At 40.3% G+C, this 23,260-nt stretch overlaps 1 long non-coding RNA gene and 2 pseudogenes across 1 annotated transcript; 1 reads left to right on the forward strand and 2 right to left on the reverse strand.

Annotated features, from left to right (window-relative positions):
- Positions 1–1,673: 1,673 nt before the first annotated feature.
- LOC112833240 (uncharacterized) lies at positions 1,674–13,492 on the forward strand. Its single transcript, XR_003210576.2, has 3 exons — positions 1,674–1,726; positions 10,286–10,657; positions 12,529–13,492. It is a non-coding gene; the product is annotated as an uncharacterized lncRNA (long non-coding RNA).
- A 4,997-nt stretch (positions 13,493–18,489) lies between these two features.
- LOC141370049 (52 kDa repressor of the inhibitor of the protein kinase-like) lies at positions 18,490–19,478 on the reverse strand (annotated as a pseudogene).
- Positions 19,479–19,485: 7 nt separating this feature from the next.
- On the reverse strand, positions 19,486–20,520 carry LOC141370076 (52 kDa repressor of the inhibitor of the protein kinase pseudogene; annotated as a pseudogene).
- Positions 20,521–23,260: the final 2,740 nt, after the last annotated feature.

Genomic DNA, 23,260 nt, shown 5'->3' on the forward strand with positions numbered 1-23,260 from the left:
TGAAGGCTTCCCCACTGGCTACATAACATATTGACAGTCTTGTTGCTCTGTATTAATTGAACCACTATATGTTCCTCTGTATTTTCATTTCAGCATTCTCTAAAGGGCACCATCATTTTCTGGTCCTTAAGTGGAAATGGGTTCAGTGTTTAAAGTAGGCCACTGTGCCTAAGACCGATTCATTTCTGTACCATTCCTTATTCAGACTACCTTTTTATTGGCAAAACTAGCTGAGTTCCTGCTCTACAATTTACCAAGATCTTTATTAGAAAATGTTTAGTCTTGTTCACTGTATCCTAATAACGAAAACTTATTAAACAATAATATTGGAAACTATCCATGGATCTTACCTGAACTTATATTTGAAATGATAAATACCATATCAAATAAATTTTTAACATTTTTGTTCCTGGTCATTCTATACATTATATGATGTAATGTGGTATGGTGAGTAATAGCACTTGTGGAGAAAAGCTCTGTTTCTGGAAATTTTGACAGTGAGCTGAGATTTATGTGGCTACTAGTCATTTGAAAAGTTAATGGGCAAGGTTTTTTCCCCTCCCCCCACATTATTTGCATAGCTGCTATATATCTCCTTAAATATTAATACAGAAGCAAAAATACTGTCTATTTACAAGCCCCTAAGGAATATCCAGGCTCCTTTTGAGGACACCTGGCACTTTGACTCTTGTGACACATTCTCTTGAAATAAGCATAATACTACATACCACCCTAACTTTCTTCCCCATTTTAATAAGAGATCATTTAATAGTTTTTTCCTCTTAATATTTTACCAAGTTGCCTTTAAAGAATGATTTCAAAAGGATATCCATATACTGTATATACACATAATCAATCCACCTATCCTTCAATTCACCAAGCTCAGAGAACATAGCGCCAAAACAAAGAATCTCTTGGTCTTCTTTCCCATCCTCACCCTTCCTCCTTCATGTCTTCTAAATCGGACTCAGGAAGAGGTAAGCCTCAAAACCTAGGGTCCCAAAGGCAGTTGTTACGGTTTGGTTTAGTGGAATCCAACCACCTGGTTCTAATCCTAACTGCCACTTAATAGCTGCAGTAATAGCTGATCTTGAGGAAAATACTTAAGTTCTCTGTAACTTAGTTTCCTCATGTAAAACGAGGATAATATATGTCTACCTTACAGAGAAATAAGCTAATTCTTACAAAGCATCTGAGAATAATAGCTGTCGCACAGTAAGTTTGGAGTATTAGCCACTATTAGTACTATCATGGAGCTCAGTCTATGGCTACGGATCAGTTTGTTGGACTTCAGAAATCTGGCCAACACACAATGAACAAGGAGGAAGTTTGGAGAGGAAGGGCCGGCTTTCGAATTGGGTCTCCTATTTAAAGCACATCTGGGTGCAGTCAAGAAACAGGGCAGAGCCTAGAAACGCCGCCTGCAAAACCGACTGAAAAGTTGGAGGAAGTACAGCGAAACCGCGCACAATCCCAGCAAGAACGAGACAAACCCCTTGCCGCCAGACTGGCTGGCAGAAGCGGTGCCCAGCGGTGGCGGAAGTGGTCCGACGTGCCCAGGTTGGTAGGGGAGAGGTCCCAGTCCTGGGAGGTGCACCATGGGGACCAATCGCTCTCGAGCTCCGCCTTCAGGTGGGCGGGAGAATCTGGACGTCACGCACCCTGGGCGGGGCCTTTGCACCTTCAATCCTGCTCGGGTAGGCGAGCCACCGTCAGCTAGAAAAGGGTGAGAGTGGGAAAGGGCGTGAACCGGGCGGGGGTAGAAACGGGAAAGAGGTGAATTATAAACGTCGGAGATGAGAGATAGGAAGCAATGGGGAAGAAAGTTAGGGTGGGAGCTTGAGAGGGCCTGCAGAAATGGGGACAGGGAGAGATGTGAGGGGAGCGGCGCGGTGAGAGGACTTAAGGAGAGTGCAAGAGGGACACTGAATGGGTAAAGGGAGAATGGGATAACCCACCCGAGTATGGGATGGCCTAGGGGTTCAATCCGAGTGGGGCAGTAAAGCAAAGACTGGGAGTGTGTTGGGAGTCCGCTATCGCCTGGGCCCGTCTGATCACCGAGTTAGCCGCTCCTTTTGCATCAAACTGACGCGTGCAAATTATTTTGAGTGCCGAGGTGAGATCTGGTCCTTGAAGAGGTGACTGATACAGGGAGTTGTCCTTAGCCCCACTGAGTGGGATTGTCATTCTCAAAGGACTGGGTCTAGACAACCAGATCAGCAGATTCATCCTCTAAATTACTGCAAGATCACCTGCACATCCTCCGGTTTTGAGAAGGGCATCTCTCATCTTACTTCTGCCTTTACAGGGTACCTGGCACCTTGACTCCTGTGACACATTCTCTTGATGTGAACTCCCTGAAGACAGTTTCTACTGAATTTTCTGCCTTTCTGATAACATTTCTTTCATTGAGTTTCATGTTAGACTATTTTCTCTAGTAGTACCTCCTTCCATCCCACCTCCACCTAAAAAGCCTATCCTTGATCTCTCAACTTGTAGACTGCTAAAGCAGGAATGGGGCTTTTGAGATAATCTAGTAGGGACCCCTCATTTTTAGGTAAAAAAACCCTGAGACTCATAAAGTGAGTGAAAGTCACATGTATTGAGACCTTAGTAAGTACCAGATACTGTGCATGTCTTATATGTTCTTCAAAAACCAAGGCTGTAGGTGCTTTTCCCCTTTTTACAAATGAAAAAACAGGCTAAGAATGATTAACCTTCTAATATGTGCTAGAGCTGTGATTTGATCCCAGGAAATCTGACTTTAAACCCATCTGCTTAACTAATTGAGTAAAAAGAAATACTAAATAGTGGTAGGACTGTGTGATTCCAATTCAGTTGAATGCTTTTTTTTCCTTCAACCACAACACAGTTTACATTTAAGTCTAACACTCTTTATATTTTTTGTAAGTTCAGTTATCTGTACTGTATGTGAATGGCATATAAATCTACTTCACTACCTTGAGTTCATTCCCTCAGATTGGTTCTATAAAACACTTCAGTTTCAAGAAAAATTTATATTCTGGGGTCCCTGCTAAGTTAGGGAATGCTTACTTTACAGCTCTGACTGTAGTAGTGGATTTTGCCATGGCTACTGTGGAATAGGCAATTAGGCAGGGGTGGGAGGAAGTCGAAAAATACAGCCGGAAATTACTGGAATGACACTTGTCAGCACTTCAGGACTTACTCTTTTGCCTTCCCCTCAGCTCAAGGCCTCCAAGTTTTAGGAATGGCTTGCGCAAGCTCTAAACCTATAAATAATCATCTTATACTATAGGTATTAACTTCTGCTTACTAATATGAGGCTGGAGCTAGTCATCTTCCTATCACCATTTTTCCTGCATGTGCAACTCCTGACATAACGAGCAGTGCCATAATTTCAGGCATCCTTATCACATAGAATTTGTCTTTTCCACACGATTCATTGCCTTTTTTTTTTTTAGACTTTGTTTATTTGAGAGAGAGTGAGAGAGCAGGAGTGGGGGGGGTGAGGGGTGAGGGGAGGCAGAGGGAGAGGAAGAAGCAGACTCCCCACTGAGCAGGGAACCAGACAAGACAATGCTGGGCCGGATGTGGGGCATGATCCCAGGACCCTGGGATCATGATCTGAGCCAAAGGCAGACGCTTAACCGAACCACCCAGGCACCCCTATTCATTGCCTCAAAAAATAATTTATCATTTTTTCCTTTTTTTTCAAAGATTTTATTTTATTTTTATTTTATTTATTTTTTATTTTTAAAGAGATCAAGAGAGAGAGCGAGCATAAGCAGGGGGAGCAGCAGGCAGAGAGAGAGGGAGATGCAGACTCTCCACTGAGCAGGGAGTCTGACACAGAGCGCTATCCCAGGACCCTGAGATCATGGCCTGAGCCAAAGGCAGACACTTAACCAACAGAGCCACCCAGGCACCCCTCAAAGATTTTATTTTTAAGTAATCTTTACACCCAACATGGGGCTAGAACTTAACAACCCTGAGATCAAGAGTCACATGTTCTACCGACTGAGCCAGCCAGGTGCCCCAATTTATCATTTTTTCTTCTATTTATAATTAGTTTATATTTCCAAGAGCAACCCTCAGCCCCCTCATACTGTATTTTAATCCCCAGAAATTGGCATGATATATGTATCTATATTATATATATATTTGTTTTGAATTATATAATGCTTGAATTAATGTTTATTGTAAAAAATTAAAATGACAAGTATATGGAGTAAATGATAAAATCCTCTTTTTTTTTTAAAGATTTTATTTATTTATTTATTTGAGAGAGAGAGAGAATGGGAGATAGAGAGCACGAGAGGGAAGAGGGTCAGAGGGAGAAGCAGACTCCCTGCTGAGCAGGGAGCCCCATGCGGGACTGGATCCCGGGACTCCAGGATCATGACCTGAGCCAAAGGCAGTCGCCTAACCAACTGAGCCACCCAGGCGCCCCGATAAAATCCTCTTTTACCCTATTCCTGCAGTCCCACTAATTTTCCTGAAATAATCACTGTTAATAATTTGGTATATTCCATGTCATCTATATATTTACATAAATGTGTATGCATGCACACACACACACACAGAGTTTTTTAAAAACGTAAATGAGATGTATCAGCTACAGTCTCAGTCAGGAGACAGAAACCACATGTTAAATAGAGAAAGTTTAATATAAAGAATTATTAACTAGTAATGGAATTAACTATGAAGGGGGTAAAAAGAATTCTAAAACAATACAATAGCCGATTTAGGGAGCAGCCACTATGTCTAAGGTTGAGGCAAAGGGCTCAAGGAAGGAACAAATTTGGAAGAGGCCTCTTTTCTCCAAGACTGATGATTGGACTTTATGGGAGAGCGTATGACAGATGATGTCACTGGATGATGAAGTTTGATGAATTGCTGCCACTTGGGACTGGCATGCAGGAAACTGCAGGCTGGACTGCTGAGTTGGGAGTGCTGAGAAACTCACTTGGAAACTACTGAGGTTCTGGAAGGCCGCTCACAAGGATGCTGGCAGAATTAAATGGAAAGACACAAGGGATGCTGTTGAAACTCACTGGGAAGCTGCCTGGCTGGGGTGCTCTTGAACCTCAGTGGTAGGCAAGCATCACTGGATATTTCCCCACTACAAAGAAAAAAAATGAGGATAGCACCTAAGAACCAGGAAGAGACTCCCCCTTCCTCCTGCAGTATCCCTCTAGCACCCCCTACTGATAGAGCTTAAAATTGTATCAGCTGACAAAGGAAAATATCTAGTATCACAAAACAGGGCTATGAAGGATAGAGTTGGAGCTGAGGGGCAATAAATCAGTAACTGGCACAGATACACAACTAACTTTTTTTTACTTCTTAGAGAATTTTCCATATTGATACATACAGATCTTATTCTTTCTGATGAGTGCCGAATTCCACGTGTTCTTCACTGGTGGACATTAGGTTATTTCCAGTTTTTCACTGCTAAATGGTGAATATCCTTATACATATCACTTTGTATGTATGGCAGCTATATCTTTCAGATTGATTTCTAGGAGTGAAGTTGCTGGGTCACAGGATATACATGTTTTAAACTTTGGTAGGTATGATTTTCTTATGTGGGATAATGATGGTTTAGTCAAATTTTCACCAAAATGGATATTATAAACCCTTTCCTTTTTTGCCAATCTGATGGGCAGAAAATGATACTGTAATTTTAATTTGTATCTTCTTGATTCTTAATGAAACTGAGCATATTTTCATATGTTTTTAGCCATTTGTTTTTCTGTCATTCTGTAAATGTTTTTTTTTTTAATTACAAAAGTAATTTTTGTAATAATTCAGTGTCAAAGCACATAAAGGAAAAATGATGGTGGTTAACACATAATGAACACCAGTTTTGTGCCAGGCACTGTTCTAAGGGCTTTACTTATGTTAACTTAAGCAGTCTCCCAGCCATTACCAACTGAGGTAACTGCTGTTTATAGTTGGGTGTGCAATCTTCTAGATTTTTTCTAGGCTAACACAAATATTTATAGAATTTTGTTCTTTGGGGCTTTTTGTTTTCTTTGGTTTCACAAAAATGGAGACCCTTTCCCATATCTTGCTCTACAATATGCTTCCCATTCACCCCCCCTTAGTTATGTTTTGGACCTCTTTCTAAACCAATGTATAAAAATCTACCTCACCCTTTTTAATGTCTCCATAAAATTTCATACCATACTAGTGAATATTTACTTTGAATCAGTTATTTTGCTAAGATAATGCTGCAATGAACATTTGTAAGCATACCTTTATACACTCATTAATTTAACCTTTCAACCTTTTCTGAGAATAAAATGTCAGATTACTGCTGGGGTGCCTGGGTGGCTCATTTGGTTAAGCATACAGCTCTTTTTTTTTTTTTTTAAAGATTTTTATTTATTTATTTGACAGAGAGAGACACAGTGAGAGGAGGAACACAAGCAGGGAGAGTGGGAGAGGGAGAAGCAGGCTTCCTGCCGAGCAAGGAGCCCGATGTGGGGCTCCATCCCAGGACCCTGAGAACATGACCTGAGCCGAAGGCAGACGCTTAACGACTGAGCCACCCAGGCACCCCAAGCATATAGCTCTTGATTTTGGCTCAGGTTATGATCTCAGGGTCCTGAGATCAAGCCCCACATTGGGCTCTGCTTTCAGCATGGAATCTGCTTGAGATTCTCTCCCTCTCCCTCTGCCCCTCCCCCTGCTAGTGCATACGTGCACTTTCTCTCTCTGTGTAAAATAAAATAAATCTTTAAAAAAAGGTTAGATTATTGCTTCATAAATCCTCAGATTTTCCTGTCTGTTGTTCAACTCATAGGGCTTGAAAGCACGTATACTACAGTATATGTACATACTGTATTACTGTATACACAAATGTATAGTTGTAATACAATTCAGCTTTCCTCTCAAATTACTTAGATTAGGGGTACCTCGGTGGCTCAGTTGGGGTGCCTCGGTGGCTCAGTTGGTTAAGTGTCTGCCTTTGGCTCAGGTCATGATCCCAGGGTCCTGGGATCGAGCCCCGTGTCAGGCTCCTTGCTCAGCGGGGAGCCTGCTTCTCCCTCTCCCTCTGTTGCTCCCCCTGTTTGTGCTCTCCCTCTCTCTGTCAAATAAATAAATAAAATCTTTAAAAAAATTACTTAGATTAGTGTAGGTCTTAAAGCTTTACTAGTCTCTGTTAGGTATTCACGATCTTCCTATCTTACATTATATCTCTGTAAATCTTAATCCTTACTACAATGGTTTTTCTTTTCTAGTCTACTCTGTAACCACTTTCAAACCAATCTGAGCTATCTCTTTCAAATTTCCTAGGTTCTCAGAAAAGCAGAGTTCTTCCCTGTCTCTATTCCACTTAGTTTTTTTATTGCCCTTTAGAATCTTAGTGAACTTAAAGTGATAAGCACGTCTCACCTGTCCAACCAGCATTCCCAGAGCTCTGCTAATTAGAAAATTATTTCATTTGCTTTTTTTCTGATTATGTACATTCTGCCCCCTTTTTTTGAGCTAAGAATGTTCACATCCGTCATTGCTTCAAGCAGAAATTCTCTGTTTTATGCCTCCTTGTTTTGTTTTTGCTTTGTATTTGTATTTGTTTCACTATTTTTTGTTTGTTTTTCTGTCTTACTCCTAAGGCTTTGCTGTTGGGTCCTTCAGCATCTCCTCTATTTTTTAAAAATTGAGGTGAGATTCACATAACATAAAATTAACCATTTTAAAGTATACAATTCAGTGACATTTAGAACATTCATGATGTTAAATCACCACCTCTATCAAGTTCTAAAACATTTTCATTACCCGCAAAGAAAACCCTGTACCCATTGTCACTCCTCACTTTTCCCTCCCTCAAGTCCCTGGCTACTACCAGTCGCTTTCTGTCTCTATAGATTTACCTATTCTGGATATTTCATGTAAGTAAAATCATAATAAGTGGCCTTTTGGGTCTGGTTTCTCCACTAAGCCTAGTGTTTTTGAGGTTCCTCCGCGTTGTAGCATGTATCAATGCTTCATTCCTTCCATGGCTGAATAGAATTCCATTGTATGTGTATACCACAATTTGTTTATCCATTCATCTATTAAAGGACATTTGGACTGATTCTACCTTTTGGCTATTGTGAGTAATGCTGGTATGAATATATGCATGTACGTGTACTTGTTTGAGTCCCTGTTTTCAATTCTCCTGCCTATATACATAAGAATGGGATTGCTGGGTCGTATGGTAAGTCTATGCTGAACTTTTTGAGGAACCATCAAACTGTTTTTCATAGCAGTTGCCCTATGTTACATTTTCACCAGCAGTATACATTTTCTCCCTATTCTCATCAGAATTTATTTTCCATTTTAAAAATAGTCATACTAGTGGGTTAGAGTGGTATCTCATTGTGGTTTTCATTTGCATTTCCCTAATGACCAGTGATGTTGAGCATCTTTTCCTGTGCTTGTTGGCCATTGATATAACTTCTCTGAAGAAATGTCTATTCAAGTTCTTTGCACATTTTTACTTTGGGTTGCTTATCTTTTTGTGGTTGAGTTGTAACTCATATATTCTGAACACTAGACCTTTTATCAGATACATCAAATTTTTTTCTCCTATTCTGTGGGTCATCTTTTCATTTTCTTTTTCCTTTCTTTCCTCCTCCTCCTTTTTTTATTTTTGTGAGGAGGTAAATCATACATTTTGCAATGAAATCCCAAAGGAGACCTCATGTTCCCCTGGGACACAGTGCCCCCAAAGTAGGTCCTTTAGGCACAAGGCAGGCCTGGTTCTTTAGCTCTATTAGGGCCTATCTTTTCATTTTCTTGATAATGTCCTTTGATGTACAAGAGATTTTAATTTTGATGAAGTCTCATTTATCTTTTTGTTGTTATTGCTTGTGTTTTGATGTCGTATCTAAAAGTCCATTCAGAATCCAAAGTCATGAAGATTTACCCATAAGTTTTTTTCTAAGAGTTTTCTAGTTTTAGCTTTTATATTTAGGTTGTTGATCCATTTTGAGTTAATTTTTGTGTATTGTATGAGATCAGAGTATGGATGTCCAGTTGTGCCAGCATCATTTATTGAAGAAACTATTCTTTCCTCATTGAATGGTCTCGGCATCCTTGTTGAAAATCAATTGGCCAGAGATGTATGGATTTATTTCTGGATTCTCAGGTCTATTTCATTGGTCTATATGTTTATCCTTATGCCAGTACCACACAGATTTTAAACTACTGTAGCCATGTTGTAAGTTTTGAAATTGGGAAGGGAGTCCTCCAACTTTGTTCTTCTTTCTCGGTATTGTTTTGTCTAATCAAGGCCCCTTACAATTCCCTATGAATTTTAGAAGATTGACTTTTCCGTTTCTATAAAAAACCTTCTGTTTGTTTTTTGTTTTTTGGGTTTGTGTGTGTGTGTCGTCTCTTCCTCTTTCAGTTTATCCTTCCAGCTGATACCACAGTTTTCTATATCCTGCCTTTCACTGCCTTTCTCATACCATCTCACTGCCGGAAGCCTGATGGTAGGTTCCTGTTGCACTCTGGATCAAGAATGAGCTTGCTGCAGGCTCCCTCAACTTCTTTTTTGTTCCACCCCTGCTGCTCTTAAAATGTATACATAAAGTTTTAGGTTCAGTTATTAAAAAGTGTTTTCTTCTGCTCTGTATCAAGATGTACATTTCTATCATATAGATAGTTCTTCAAATTTTGTCTCTTCCTTGAAGTTTCCCCAGATTGATTACTGAAAAAAAAAATCAATTACCTCTTTTCTCCTAATGCATTTGGATATGAGATTCCTGAGTTGTACTTGCTTCAATATCATTCCCAACTATGTTATTCTTGCTTTAATGAAAATGCACTTAAAATAACAGAATTTAGAATTAGAGGGGGCCTTATGAATATAATGCAGACTCCTACTTAAATATGATCCAATGGACACATTCATATATCTCTGCTGCTTATCTGAAGTCCTCTTAAAAGACAGTAAGCTCAAAATGCATAATTTTGTGGTGAGCTATGGGAAGTTGTAAAGCAGGTGCAAGTGTGGGAACTGACTTTGTGGAGTAATAGCTAACTAAGCTATTAGTAAGGGAAACCAGAGCAAGCCAATTCTCAGGACCCCTGGAAAGCTTAGGCCCAGAAGGTACTAGATATCTCTGGAAGGGGGAGTGTGTGTGAAAAAAAAATATGAGGCATAGCCGAAGACAGAGATACTCTACTGAAAATGGGAATTACATGAAAGTCAATATTAGATGGCAAGACCTATCAGCCCCCTCTTCCAACTCAGCTCTCAGAGTGCCAGCAACCAGACTTACTCCATTCCCTCCTCCATCCACAGGTGATTGGATAATTCCTCACTGGGAAAACTTTCCAGCCCAAGAGGGGCAAAATCCTGCACTCCTAAAAAGATCATCCTCCACTGAGCAGCCCAACGTCCTACCCTGCCTCACCCCTACGATTGGCCTTACTCTCTTAAAAAGACAGCCAAGGCTTGCCCTCAGACAATCAAGGAAAGCCTCCAGTATGAGAGAGACCAAAATTAACAAAAAGGAACTCAGAAAATAGAGGCTATGAAGTTGGTAGGAAAACTTGCTCCAAAAGGAAAGGAAAGAACACATTCAAAAGGAACATTCAGAAGAAAAAAAGTTGATTGTAAGTTGAAAATAGTACAGTAGAAGTGAAAAATTCAACAAAAAGGAAGGAAAATAAGGTGAGAAAATCCCTGAGAACTGAAACCTGCTATACTCACACAAATTCTATTTCAGTCTTGTCGCCAATATAACTTTACTCTTACAGGGAACTCTTTCACAGGGCAATGAAGATAAAAATAACTTTGCTCTCGGAGTTTCCTTCCCCAGGAAGCCCATTTAAATGAATATCAAGGGGCGCCTAGGTGGCTCAGTCGTTAAGTGTCTGCCTTCAGCTCAGGTCATGATCCTGGAGTCCTGGGATGGAGCCCCGCATCGGGTTCCCTGCTCAGTGGGAAGCCTGCTTCTCCCTCTCCCACTCCTCCTGCTTGTGTTCCCTCTCTCGCTGTGTCTCTCTCTGTCAAATAAATAAATAAAATCCTTAAAAAAAAAAAAGATTAAGGCAAAGGGGAACGTTCTTGGTTGCCCGCAGATTAAGATTATTGCCACCAGATGGCAGTATTGCCTCAAGGCTCTGTTTCTAAGATGGTGTTTTTCTTTTAAAATTTCTCCGCTTCTTTCCAAAGCTTTAAAGAAGAGGTAGGCTCGGATTGGATTATTTCCATTTAGTCATGCTCTATCAGAGCTCTCACTCCTGATTTCTTCGTAAGAGGCTCTGCTAAAAGGTCACCATACAATCTGCCTGAAGGAAGAAAAAAGACTCAATTATCTTTGAGGAACTGGTTCATGAGGCCCCAAGGGGAAAAAAGACTTTTAAGAGAATGGACTCTGAGCTATAACTGTCTGTTTTACAGAGGAGGACTCCTATTGTGCAGGGATTCTACAAAGCATTCATGCATTCATTCTCTCAAGTTTTACTGATGCCTACTATATGCTAGGCATTAGCAATAACCCAGGGGAAAAAAATCAGACATGATCTTTGTCTTCAAGGAGCTTACATTCTGAGGGGAGAAATATCCAAAAAAAAAAAAAAAAGTTAAGTTAAATCACATATCTATCTGAGGAATTTGATAGAGGTCAGGGTGAAAGTAAGCAGACCAGTTGTGTGGGTGGGAGATACAGATGACTTGGATTAGGGTAGTGTTAGGGGAAAGAGAAGTAGATGAATTCAAGATGGATTGGCGGTAGAATTGACAGGGCTTGGTCATTGGATGTGGGAGGTCAGAGAGCAAATGCATAAACATCTCTGGGTTGAGCAAGTGCCTGGGTGCATGGGTTGGCATTTTCTCAGGTGGAGAAGACATGGGGAAAGAGAGGTTTTGGAGGATAGGATGGTAGATAAGAATCAAGATTTCAGTGAAAAATGTTTTGTTTAGAAGATTTTATTTATTTATTTGACAGAGAGAGAGAGTGCGAGAACAAGCAGGGGGAGCAGCAGAGGGAAAGAGAGAAGCAGGCTCTCCACTGAGCAGGGAGCCGGACTTGGGGATTGAACCCAGAACCCTGGGATCATGACCTGAGCCAAAGGCAGACACTTAACTGACTGAGCCACCAGGCGCCCCCAGTGAAAAACGTTAATTAAATTGCTCCTCCCCAGGCATTTGGAATCTGGTGGAAATCACTTAACCAGGCTAGGATGGAATTTGCACCAGTGTACTGCCCAATAGAATGGTTTAGACTGGCATATTTGGTTTAAATTAGCTTACGGTTGGCATTCATTTAGTTAAAAATTGCTGTTAACTCACTCCTACTGAGCAATAGCAAAATCTGCTTAAATTTTCAGTGTTTTTTTCTCAGCTGGGCATTTGAGAGTTAAAGAGAACAGGACGGGGGTTCCTGGCTGGCTCAGTCAGTAGAACATGTAACCCTTGATCTTGGGGTTGTGAGTTCGAGCCCCATGTTGGGTATAGAGATTATTTAGAGATAAAAATCTTAAAAAAAAAAAAAAACAGAACAGAGCACCTTTTACATTTTATTTTTTGTACTCTTTCAGAAGGAGGACACAATCTTAAAGAAGCTTCTAGAAATGCAAGACCACTCATTTTGATGGATCTTCTCAAGTTGCTATGTACAGGTCAGATCCTGAGTGTGATTCTGAGATGACATAGATGAAACAGAGACCATGTTTTGTCCCCAACATAGTGCCTGATACATAGGTACTCAATAAATATGTATTGAAATGAGGCCACTCCATCTGGATCGTTTTCCAGGCTTCAGCCCTCAGCTGAACTCTCCATAGGACCTGAAATACCTCATATTACCTATTTCCAAAAAGTTGTTACATAGCCCATGGGCTGGGTACTCCCAGCCTCTCCAGACTCATCATGGCTTGGGACCGTATCACCTGGTGTGTTAGAAAAAGGCATGTGCCCCACTGCACAGGAATATTTTGCCCTCATTAACACAGTGTTAAGGCAAAGTTTAAAATCAACTCAGCCCTCAATATCAATGTTTTCTTTTGTACCCCAGAGGTTGAGTATTCTGTACTGTGCTTATAATCAAGTTATCCCACTCACCTTCTTTGATTCACTCTTTGCATTTTCTCTGCACCTGTTTGCTTGCACCTTTGGACTGTGCTTTTTTGAAGATAAGAATTCTACCTTTTTAAACTTTTATAAAGTGTAGAACAGTGCTATTTTACAGCTTTGGTAAGGCTACATATAAAGGAATGACTTAGGAGAGCTTTAGCTCTCCCCTACCAGTTTTCACAAACCCCACAACCCTCCTTCCGAATCACAGTTATTATATAAAAAGAAAAAAGTTTATGAATTACAAATAAAAGCATCTTTAGAAAACACGTTATTTTTATCATTGCATAGTGTGCAATTTAAGTAAAAACAGCATGCTGCCTATGCAGAAGTAACATGAAGTGAAGACAAGTCCCGTAGCTTCCCCTCCCCATCTGATTGCTACTCCTAAGCATTTCTCAGGGAAAGAAATCTGACAATCCCAATGCTCAAGAGATTGGTAACAGTTGTTGTTTAAGAATGGGCGCCCCCCCCCCAAAAAAAAGAATGGACGCCAATGTCTGGCAAAGGATGTAGCATTCCCCTGAGAGCTGAGTCTCTCATTCCTTGTCTTTCCTTCTCCCGTTAGGTTATATTGTCTTGTGCTTTGGCCTGTATTCTGGATTTGCAGAGGACTCTGTTCTTATTTATCTTTTACATGTGTGATTCTGATCCAAAGCTTGTTAGGTAGTAAATTCTTTGGGAAGTGATATGTCTAAAGTACTATGAAAAGTCCCCCTTGAACATTTTGTCTGAAATGGTAGGTAAGGAAAAAGTCAGGCTGCCATCTGGAAGTGAGACTCTGTTGCAAGTTCTTTCAAAGCAGTGCAGATATGGGATATTTAAACTAAAATTCTAGGAAGTTTTTTATGCAGCAAGTTTTGGTCCAAAGCATTTGGGGAGGGTAGTTTGGAAACATCATAGCACATTTACATGTCAATCTAAATAATAAAATGTGGAGAATAGTCTTGCTATATATTACTTTCCCTCAGTTCAGAAGACTTTCCTAGGGGTGCCTAGGTGGCTCAGTCGGTTGAATGTCTGACTCTTGGTTTCGGCTCAGGTCATGATCTTGGGGTCGTGCGATGGAGCCCCACATTGGGCTCCCCATTCAGTCGGCGTCTGCTTGAGGTTCTCTCTCTCCCTCTGCCCCTTCTCCCCCTCCCCCACTCTCATTTTCTCTCTCTCCCAAATAAATAATTAACTCTTAACCAAAACAAAACAAAACAAAAGACTCTTCCTAGTCCCAAGTTTTTCTCATAAAAATGATTACTGCTTGGGGCACCTGGGTGGCTCAGTCAGTTGGGTGACCCAATTCTTGATTTCAGCTCAGGGCCTGATCTCAGAGTTGTGAGTTTGAGCCCTGCAATGGGCTCTGCACTGGAAGTGGAGCCTATTTAATTAAAAAAAAAAATGGGGTACCTGGGTGGCTCAGTCGGTTGAGCATTTGACTTGATTTCAGCTCGGGTTGTGATCTTGGGGTTATGGGATCGAGCGCCTGGTCGGGCTCCACACTCAGCCGGGAATCTGCTTGGGATTCTCTCTCTCTCCCTCTCCCTCTGCTTTCCGCCCCCACCCCACTCCCTGCTTATGCTCTCTCTCTAAAATAAATGGATAAGGACCCCTGGGTGGCTCAGTCGTTAAACGTCTGCCTTCGGCTCAGGTCATGATCCCAGGGTCAGGATTGAGCCCCGCATGGGGCTCCCTGCTTGGTGGGGAGCCTGTTTCTCCCTCTACCTGCTGCTCCCCCTGCTTGTGTTCTTTCTCTCTCTGTCAAATAAATAAATAAAATCTTTTTAAAAAATCAGCAGCATTTTTATGTTTCAACTACAAGTTCAAAAATATCATAGGTAAAATTATGACAATCGCAAATCAAAACAACAATAACAGCAAACCCTAACAGGAAATATGTAGGATCTAGATGAAGAAAAATCTAAAAATTAGTAGAGGATATAAAAAGTCTTAATCAGAAGATTCTGTACTATAAATATATCTATTTCTCCTGCATTGATCTATGGATTCAGTGAAATCCCAATGAAAACTATAACTGCATTTTTGGGGGGAACTTGATTTTTGGCTCAACTAGAAGAGTAATTGCATGAAATTGATCAGCAAAAAAAAAACAACAAAAAAAACCTTACAAGGGAAGACTTAACTCTGGTAGCCACTCTCCAAGATGGGCTCTCATGATCTCTGTCTTCTGGTTTTAACACCCTTCTGTTGCCCCTCTCACACTGTACCAGGGTAAGGTTGACAGATGAAATATAGAATGGCCAATTAAATTTGAATTTCAGACAAAGATTGCTTATTTTTAGTATAAGTGTATCTTTAGTATTGCATGGGACATAGTTATAATAAAAAGTTTTGTTGTTTACCTGAAAATCAAGTTTAACTGGGAATACTGATTTTTTTTTTATTTGTTAAATCTGAACCCCTATTAAACCAGTGTTGGTCTGACCAGTAGCTTATGACAAAACTAATGGTATGTCATTTTCAGGATTAGGTTATAGGGGCGCCTGGGTGGCTCAGTCAGTTAAGCATCTGCCTCCAGCTCAGGTCATGATCCCAGGGTCCTGGGGTCGAACCCCATGTCCAGCTCCCTGCTCAGTGGGGAGTCTGCTTGTTCCTCTCCCTCTGCCCCTGCCTCCACTTATGCGCTCGTTCGCTCTCTCTCTCTCAAACAAACAAATAAATAAATAAAATCTTTTTTAAAAAAAGATTAGGTTATAAAAAACTGTGGCTTCTGTCTTGGATACCTCCTACTCCCCAGTCTCTCCTCTGGAGGAAGCAAGCTGCCATGTTGTGAGCAGCCCTGTGGAGAGACCTACATGGCAAGGAACTAGAACATCTGGCCAACATCAAATGAGGAGCTGATACTTGTCAACAGTGTGAGTGAGCTCAAAAGTGAATTGAACCCCAGTTAAGCCTTGAAATGACTGCAGCCCCAGCCAATACCTCCACAGCAATCTGGTGAGAGATAGCCAGAACTATCTAGCTACCCTTCTCCCAGATTCCTGGCCCTTAGAAATTGGGTGAGATAATAAATATTGTTTTAAAATGCTAATTTTGGGGTAATTTGCTATGCAACAATAGGTAACCACTACATTGACCCAGTTAGATATTTAATCATAAAGTTATAATGATAAGAACAGTTTGGTATATATTATGCAGAAATCTACACTTACGTGGAATGGTATTAAGAGTCTAAAAATTGAAAATGTATATGAGAATTTTGTGTATGATGCAGGCATCATTCCAAATCCATGTGAAAAATAAGAAGTAAATAAATGACATTGGGATAATTGCCTAGCCATTTAGAACCTTGCTTTACTTCAAATTCCACTTCTTCATTGCTGGCATATAGGGAAGTGATTGGCTTTTGTATATAAATCTCGTATCCGCATACTTGCTATATAATTGCTTGACAGTTCTAGGAGTTTTTCTGTTGATTCTTTCAGATTTTCTACATAGCAATCACTTTGTGAACAGATACAATTTTATTTCTTCCTTCCCAATTTGTTTACATTCTTTTTCCTTTTCTTGCCTTAGTACATTAGCAAGGACTTCCAGAGTGGTGTTGAAAAGGAGTAGTGAAAAGGGACATCCTTGCCTTGTTCCTGATCTTAGTGAGAAAGCTTCTAGTTCTCACCATTAAGTATGATGTTAGTTGTAGGTTTCTGTAGATGTTCTTTATCGAGTTGAGGAAGCTTTCCTCTATTCCTAGTTCTCTGATAGATTTGATCAGGAATGGGTATGGGATTTGCCAAATGCTTTTTCTGCATCTATTGATATGATCATGTGATTTTCTTTGGCCTGTTGATGTGATGGATTACATAACTGATTTTCAAATGTTGAACCAACCTTGCATACCTGGGGTAAATTGCATTTGGTCATGGCAGATAATTCTCTTTATACATTATTTGATTTGACTTACTAATATTTTGTTAAATATTTTTACAGCCATGTTCATGAGAGTCTGTCTATAATTTCCTTTTCTTGTAGTCTCTGATTTTGGTATTGGGGTAATTCTGGCCTCACAGAATCAGTTAGGAAGTATTCTCTCTGCTTCTGTTTTCAGGATGAGATTATGGAGAATTGGTATAATTTCTGCCTTAAATGTTTGGTAGGATTCACCAGTGAACCCATCTGGGCATAATGTTTTTTTTTAAAACAAATTTGAAAAAAGAACAAACCCACATTTCACTGAAATAAGATGAAATGAAAATTCACTTACTATTTAGATTTAAATAAATTTGATTTTCCTCACTAAAAATAATGGTCATATTTTCTATATTAATCCTAGATAAACCACAAAACCCTTATTTTTGTAAGTTTTCCAGGTCAAGATGAGGAAGTAGTTACAGTCACAGAAAAAGACAGAAGAAAATAGATCAATTCTCAGAATCCATGGTCTCTGATTTCAGTTTGATCATGAGACAGAAGTGTTTAATATATACTTGATGAAAAGGTTAAGACTCAGGAGGGTGTAGCTTAACAAAGTAATAAATAGCAACAACCAGATATGGAACAAGAATGGCAGGCTCTCCCATCTGAACTTCAATGGTAACGTGTTCCTCTAAGTTCACACGATAAAGAGGAAACCTGTACTGACCCCTTGTTTTATAAGCTCACAGTTTCTCTCTCTGATACTTCCATTAACTGTACGCTACAAATCTTTAACAATATACTTAAAACCCCAACTAGTCAAAGGTCGGTTGTGAGATTCATTGTAACACTTTATAAAATCTCTTCTTTCCTCTTACACCTCCTCAAAATTTATTCCTTCAAAGAAGTGATAACTCAATACAGTTGGATCCACAGTGACAATAAATGCCATATCCAAAATGACGTTAAGCATTTCTAGAGTGCCAGAACCAGAGATCATGCAGAAATGAAACTTCGTACTTGCAATACTATCTTCTGGAAGAACAGATAAATCTTCAAGGTGTGAGCATTAAAACAGTGGTTGTCTACACAGATTATCAATGGCTAATGTATTCAATAAGAGGTGTATAGGCAAAGATATTCAGTGACAGTGATTAAGTGGCCTACATACACCTTACAGCTTTTCCACCAAATATTAAATATAGGAGAAAATCTTTTTTTTTTTTTAAGATTTTACTTACTGGGCACCTGGGTGGCTCGGTTGGTTGAATGTCTGCCTTCGGCTCAGGTCATGATCCCAGGGTCCTGGGATGGAGCTGCATGTTGGGCTCCCGCTCAGTGGGGAGTCTGCTTCTCCCTCTGCCTCTTCCCCTTCTCCATGCTCATGTTCTCTCTCTCTCTCAAATAAATAAATAAAAATCTTTAAAAAAAAAAAAAGATTTTACTTATTTGAGAGAGAGAGAGAGAGAGAGAGAGCACAAGCAGGGAGGGGGAGGGGCAGAGGCAGACTCCCCACTGAGCAGGTAACTGACAAGGGTATCAACCTATTTTTTAACATTCTCTTAGGTACTTTTTATGGTTTATGAATTACCTGTAGGAAGCACTGACTTGTTTGTGTAGAGTTTGATATGTGTATCTACCATTAAATCCAGATCATGTTTTATATAAGAGTTTATGTTCAGCAAAGTCAAGTGACTTGACCTTCATTCTGTCAAAGTCTTCCTCAGGAATGTTTTTGAGATGCTTTTGAGCATTTTCACAGCAGTCATTCTCAAACTTCATCACAGGAAGAATACATAAGACTTTCAGCAATGTATAAACATTAGGGAAAATTTGGGGTCAGGCCGATGTTGGGCTTCCTAAGTAGTGGATGAGAACTCTACCTCTCTCCTTCTGTTTTTCTACTTTATTTTCTACCGGTGAAGCTGGGCTGAGAGTGTGTCAGGATTGACTAAGTTACTTCTGTACAAGTCAGCATGGTGTTTCTCTGATATGTTGAATTTGAGCTGTCCCATGACAGACAGTACCCGAGATGAGCATTTACAAGGTTTGGGGTATTGTTCTGAGAATATATCTTTAAGTTCCTGAGTAATGTCTTCCACTGTTGGAACACAGGGATCCTTTATAGTGATTCTCAGAGGTTGGTTGAGATTCCAGGTTACCTTGCTGAGCTCTGTGGAATTTCTCAGGGAGTTTTATTTGAGTATCACGTTGGTTATCAAATTTATGACTTCCTCATAGCAAAATCCATGGTAAGCTTTAATGTTTTCCGTCACCTCATTAGTGAATGCAACACTGCAGTCAAGCTGCAAAGAAAACATCTGAGATGTGTCCTGCAGGGAACTTTGTCCAAGGGCTCTTATAAAAGATAGGCGTTTTTTGTAAAGGTTAAGATAGGATATTTTTAAGAACAACAATGACAAAAATAAAAATCTGTTGATAGCACGGCAGAGGGACAGATTCTTAGCCAGCCATAGTTATTCCATCTAATATTTGTGTCTCTACTTATACCATCTAAACATAAAACAAGTGCTTACAGGGAATCTATTAAAATTTCTCAGGACCTCTCCACCAGAATTTATCCCACATGTCAGCAAATGCTTGAAAGTTATCAGGAGCTTAGAGAGTTCTTGGGATTTCATCAGCCTCGGGTCCATCCAGAGGTAGGTTTTTTTTATATAAGAATCAAAACTTCAAATAAAGATTTTAGGTATTGTTTTCCTTCTCTTCAAGGGTTAAAGGTACAATGTCTTCATCCAGTTCTTTACCTCCTGCTTTGGGGTTCTAAGCATTGCTGTTGTTTGTCTCTTTATTGTTATATTCCTGGACAGAAGTTTTTGTCAATTTTTTTTTCTTGTTTGTTTTGTTTTTATGTTTCAGTGTCCTGATTTCATCTTCACTCAATTCTTTTATTTGTTTTCTGTGTCTATTATGCAGGTTGTTCAGATGACTTGTCGGATAAAAATTTGTCCTATAAGGACAAGTTCTGCAGATTGTAGGGGTCTCCAAGTGTTTGGCGCATAACCAATAATGTTGTCTCTTCTAAGTTTTATCTTCTAAGTCTGCTCTTCTTTAATTCTTCACTTACTGATGCATTTGGCCAGGCTCCCCTGGGGAGACTGAAGAAGACCAGGTCTGGCTCCTCCTTGTGCCCGTGGGCGTTGTGAAAGAGTTAGGGGTCCTTTCCCTGCATTCCCAGCTCTCCCCTTGCTATCTTCTCAGGGCAGCCTGCCATCAGTAGGGTTGGGGAGGAGAGCCAGCCCAGCACCTTCAACTTAGAGTTCTATGTCTAACTATTGATTGAATAGGAGAGTAGAAAAAAAAAAAGACCTTTTTCGACATGCAAATATTAAAAAATGAAGTTTACCTCCCTTGCATCCTGGTGTAGTCAGGCTTCTAAATTGGCCCCCCAATGGTCCTGCTTGAGTGTGGGCTGGCCCTAGTGGCTTGCTTTTAATGAATGCAATAAGGCAAAAGTGGTGGATATCACTTTCGAGATTAGGTTACAAAAGACTGACTTGGTCTTGCTTGCCATCTTTCTGGTTCTCTTGCTTCCTTGTTCTGATGAGGTCAACTATCTTCTTATGAGTCATGCCATGAAAAAGTCAATGTGACAAGGAACTGAGGACCTCAGTCCAACAGGAAACACTTTAAGTCTATTACCAAAAAGAATAACCACGATGTCCCCCAGTAGTAATCCCCTGGTATGTCTTCTAAGAAAGGAAGCAGAAAGAACACCACAGGGATAATTATATTTCTAATCCAAGGGTTCTCAACTGGGGGCAGTTTTATCCCCAGAGGACATTTAGCAACATCTGGAGACATTTTTGATTGTCATAACTTGAGGTGGGGGGGCAGTACTGGCATCTAGTGGGCAGAGACCAGGGATGCTACTAACATCCTAAAGTGCAGAGGAGAGCCCCACAATGAAGAATTATGTCAAATGTGCCATCTGAATGTCAATAGTGCCAAAGTTGTAAGAAATCTTGTTCTAACCTAATAGTTTGATTCTTCAACTTGCAGTTGATGTTCCACCTAGGGGTAGTTTGCCTATATACTTATTGTTTGTTAAGGCTGGCAAAGTGTAGAATATTGCTGGATAACAACTAGTTGCAAGGATTTAACCATGGGAGGCTAATAAGGATACTGGGCATGAGACCTGTCAGCTACAGCAAGTGAGTGCAAGAATGAATCCATAATTTCAGGAAGCAATATCGTCTTTTTTTTTTATTAGCAATGTCATCTTTTAATGGCTTCCTTCCTGTGATATTATGAATTATAATAAGAAATATGTATTTGGTCTTTGTCCTGCTCCCATGATAAAACTTCTAAAACCCGAGGAATTTCTTAAGTGGTGAGAGAGATAAAGGTGCCTCTTGTTATGTTAATGAGGCAGCTTTTGGCATGCCCCTGGGTGACCCAAGAATGGGGTCATACTTCCTGGGAGATGAGAGGGGCTGGCGGTGGAATTGATCTCCAAAGGCTGATGATTTAATCAATCATGCCCATGTAATGAAGTCTCCATAAAAACCTAGAAATGGACAGAATTTGGACAGATTCCAGGTTGGTGAACATGAGGAGGTTCTGGGAGAGGAGCACACACAGGCTGGGCACGGAAGTTCCGTGTCCCTTGCCATATACCTTGCCCTAAACATCTCTTCCATCTGGATGTTCGTCTGTATCCTTTATCATATCCTTTTATAATAAACTGGTAAATGTATGTAAATGTTTCCCTGAGTTCTGTGAGCCACTCCAGCTAGTAAGTTGAATCTGAAAGGGTAGAGGTCAGGAGAACCTTTGATCTATAGCCAGTTGCTAAGAAGAAGCACAGCTAACAACCCAGACTTACAACTGGCATCTGAAATCCAGTGAGTGGATCTTTGGAACCTCCAATCTATAGCTGGTTGGGCCAAAGCACAGGTGTTAACCTGAGCTTGTAACTGGCTTCGGAAGTGGAGGGTGGTCTTTTGTGATTGAGCTCTGTCCCTTTGGAATCTGATGCTCTCTCCAGGTAGATTGTTCAGAACTGAGTTGAACTGTAGAACACCTACCTGGTGTCCTGAGCATTGCTTGGTGGTGCGGGGGGGATACCTCCTCCACACACATGCTGGCATTAGTCTTAGAACCATTTTACTCCCCTAGAAAAAGTCCTTGCATCTATGCTCCAGAAACTCTAGGAGTTTCCCCAATGAATTTTTAGCTTCTCTTATAAATGCTTGTTCTGTGTTGGTGGCTTGAGATTGTACCCTTACCTTATCCCTGGTTTTTGTCTCTTCTGTGCCAGACTTGATTTCATTTGTGCCTCAGAGTAATGCTTTCACGTTGGCTTCAACCTAAACTCTGTACCTCTTAGGACAATCTTGACACAATACCATATCCAACACAATCTCTAGGGCCTTGCTTGTTCAGAGTGGGGTGGGGAGTTTAAACACTTATAACCAAATTTTTAGCAAATTGTTAATCCATGTATCTCTAAAGTTCAGCATTAGTGAATATCTAGTAGGTAAGATTTTATAATAATTTACCTGCAGCTAGAGCATAGACTATATTACTTAAAGTTACAAAGATTTTCTAGTATCAACTAGCTACGTAAATTTTGTTTTAGTATTATGTACAAGGTGTCTGCAATAGCTCAGTTGAGCATTCAGCATTCTACACATACACAGAAACTGGTTTGGCCAGTTGGACTAAATTAGCTGATCCTAATTGTTTACTATTTTCCACCAGATAAATGTTTAATGATTAGTTGGTAACTAGTCCCAGATTTGCTTTATCAACCAGCCATAAAGCCATTGTCCTAGGACAATCCAAACTGATTGGCAACTATGTTTCAAAAGATATTACAAGTGTCTTTAGATTTATGACTTACAAGCATAAATTGTTTTTTAAAAAGCATAAATATTTTCAATTGAGTGTGTTAACTCCAGTTTTCTGAGATTTTTAGCCTTCCACCTGTGATCTTAAGAGTTTTTTTCGTCATCCTCTGTTCTAGTTATCTATTGTTGCATAACAAACCACTTCCAAATCTAGCAACATGGGAAACAGCAGTTTTACTATCCTCAAAGAATTCTGATAGGGCATGGTGGGGATGTTTTTGTCTCTGTTGCACTCTGTCCAGGGCCTCAGCCAGGAAGACTCAGTGTTGAGTGGTGACTTAAACAGCTGGGAACTGGAATCATCAGGAGACTTCTTCACTCACATGCCAGCACCTGGGCTGGGATGACACAAAGGCTGGGCTCAGCCAGGGCTGTTGACCAGACCACTTACCTAGGGCCAATCTCTTTCTCTGGCTTGGGCTTCTTACAGGGTGGTGGCTAAGTTCCAAGAGGGAAC

Source organism: Callorhinus ursinus, unplaced genomic scaffold (genome assembly GCF_003265705.2).
Source record: "Callorhinus ursinus isolate GAN/ISIS: 27379988/994484 unplaced genomic scaffold, GSC_fseal_2.0 scaffold25, whole genome shotgun sequence".
NCBI lineage: Eukaryota > Metazoa > Chordata > Mammalia > Carnivora > Otariidae > Callorhinus > Callorhinus ursinus.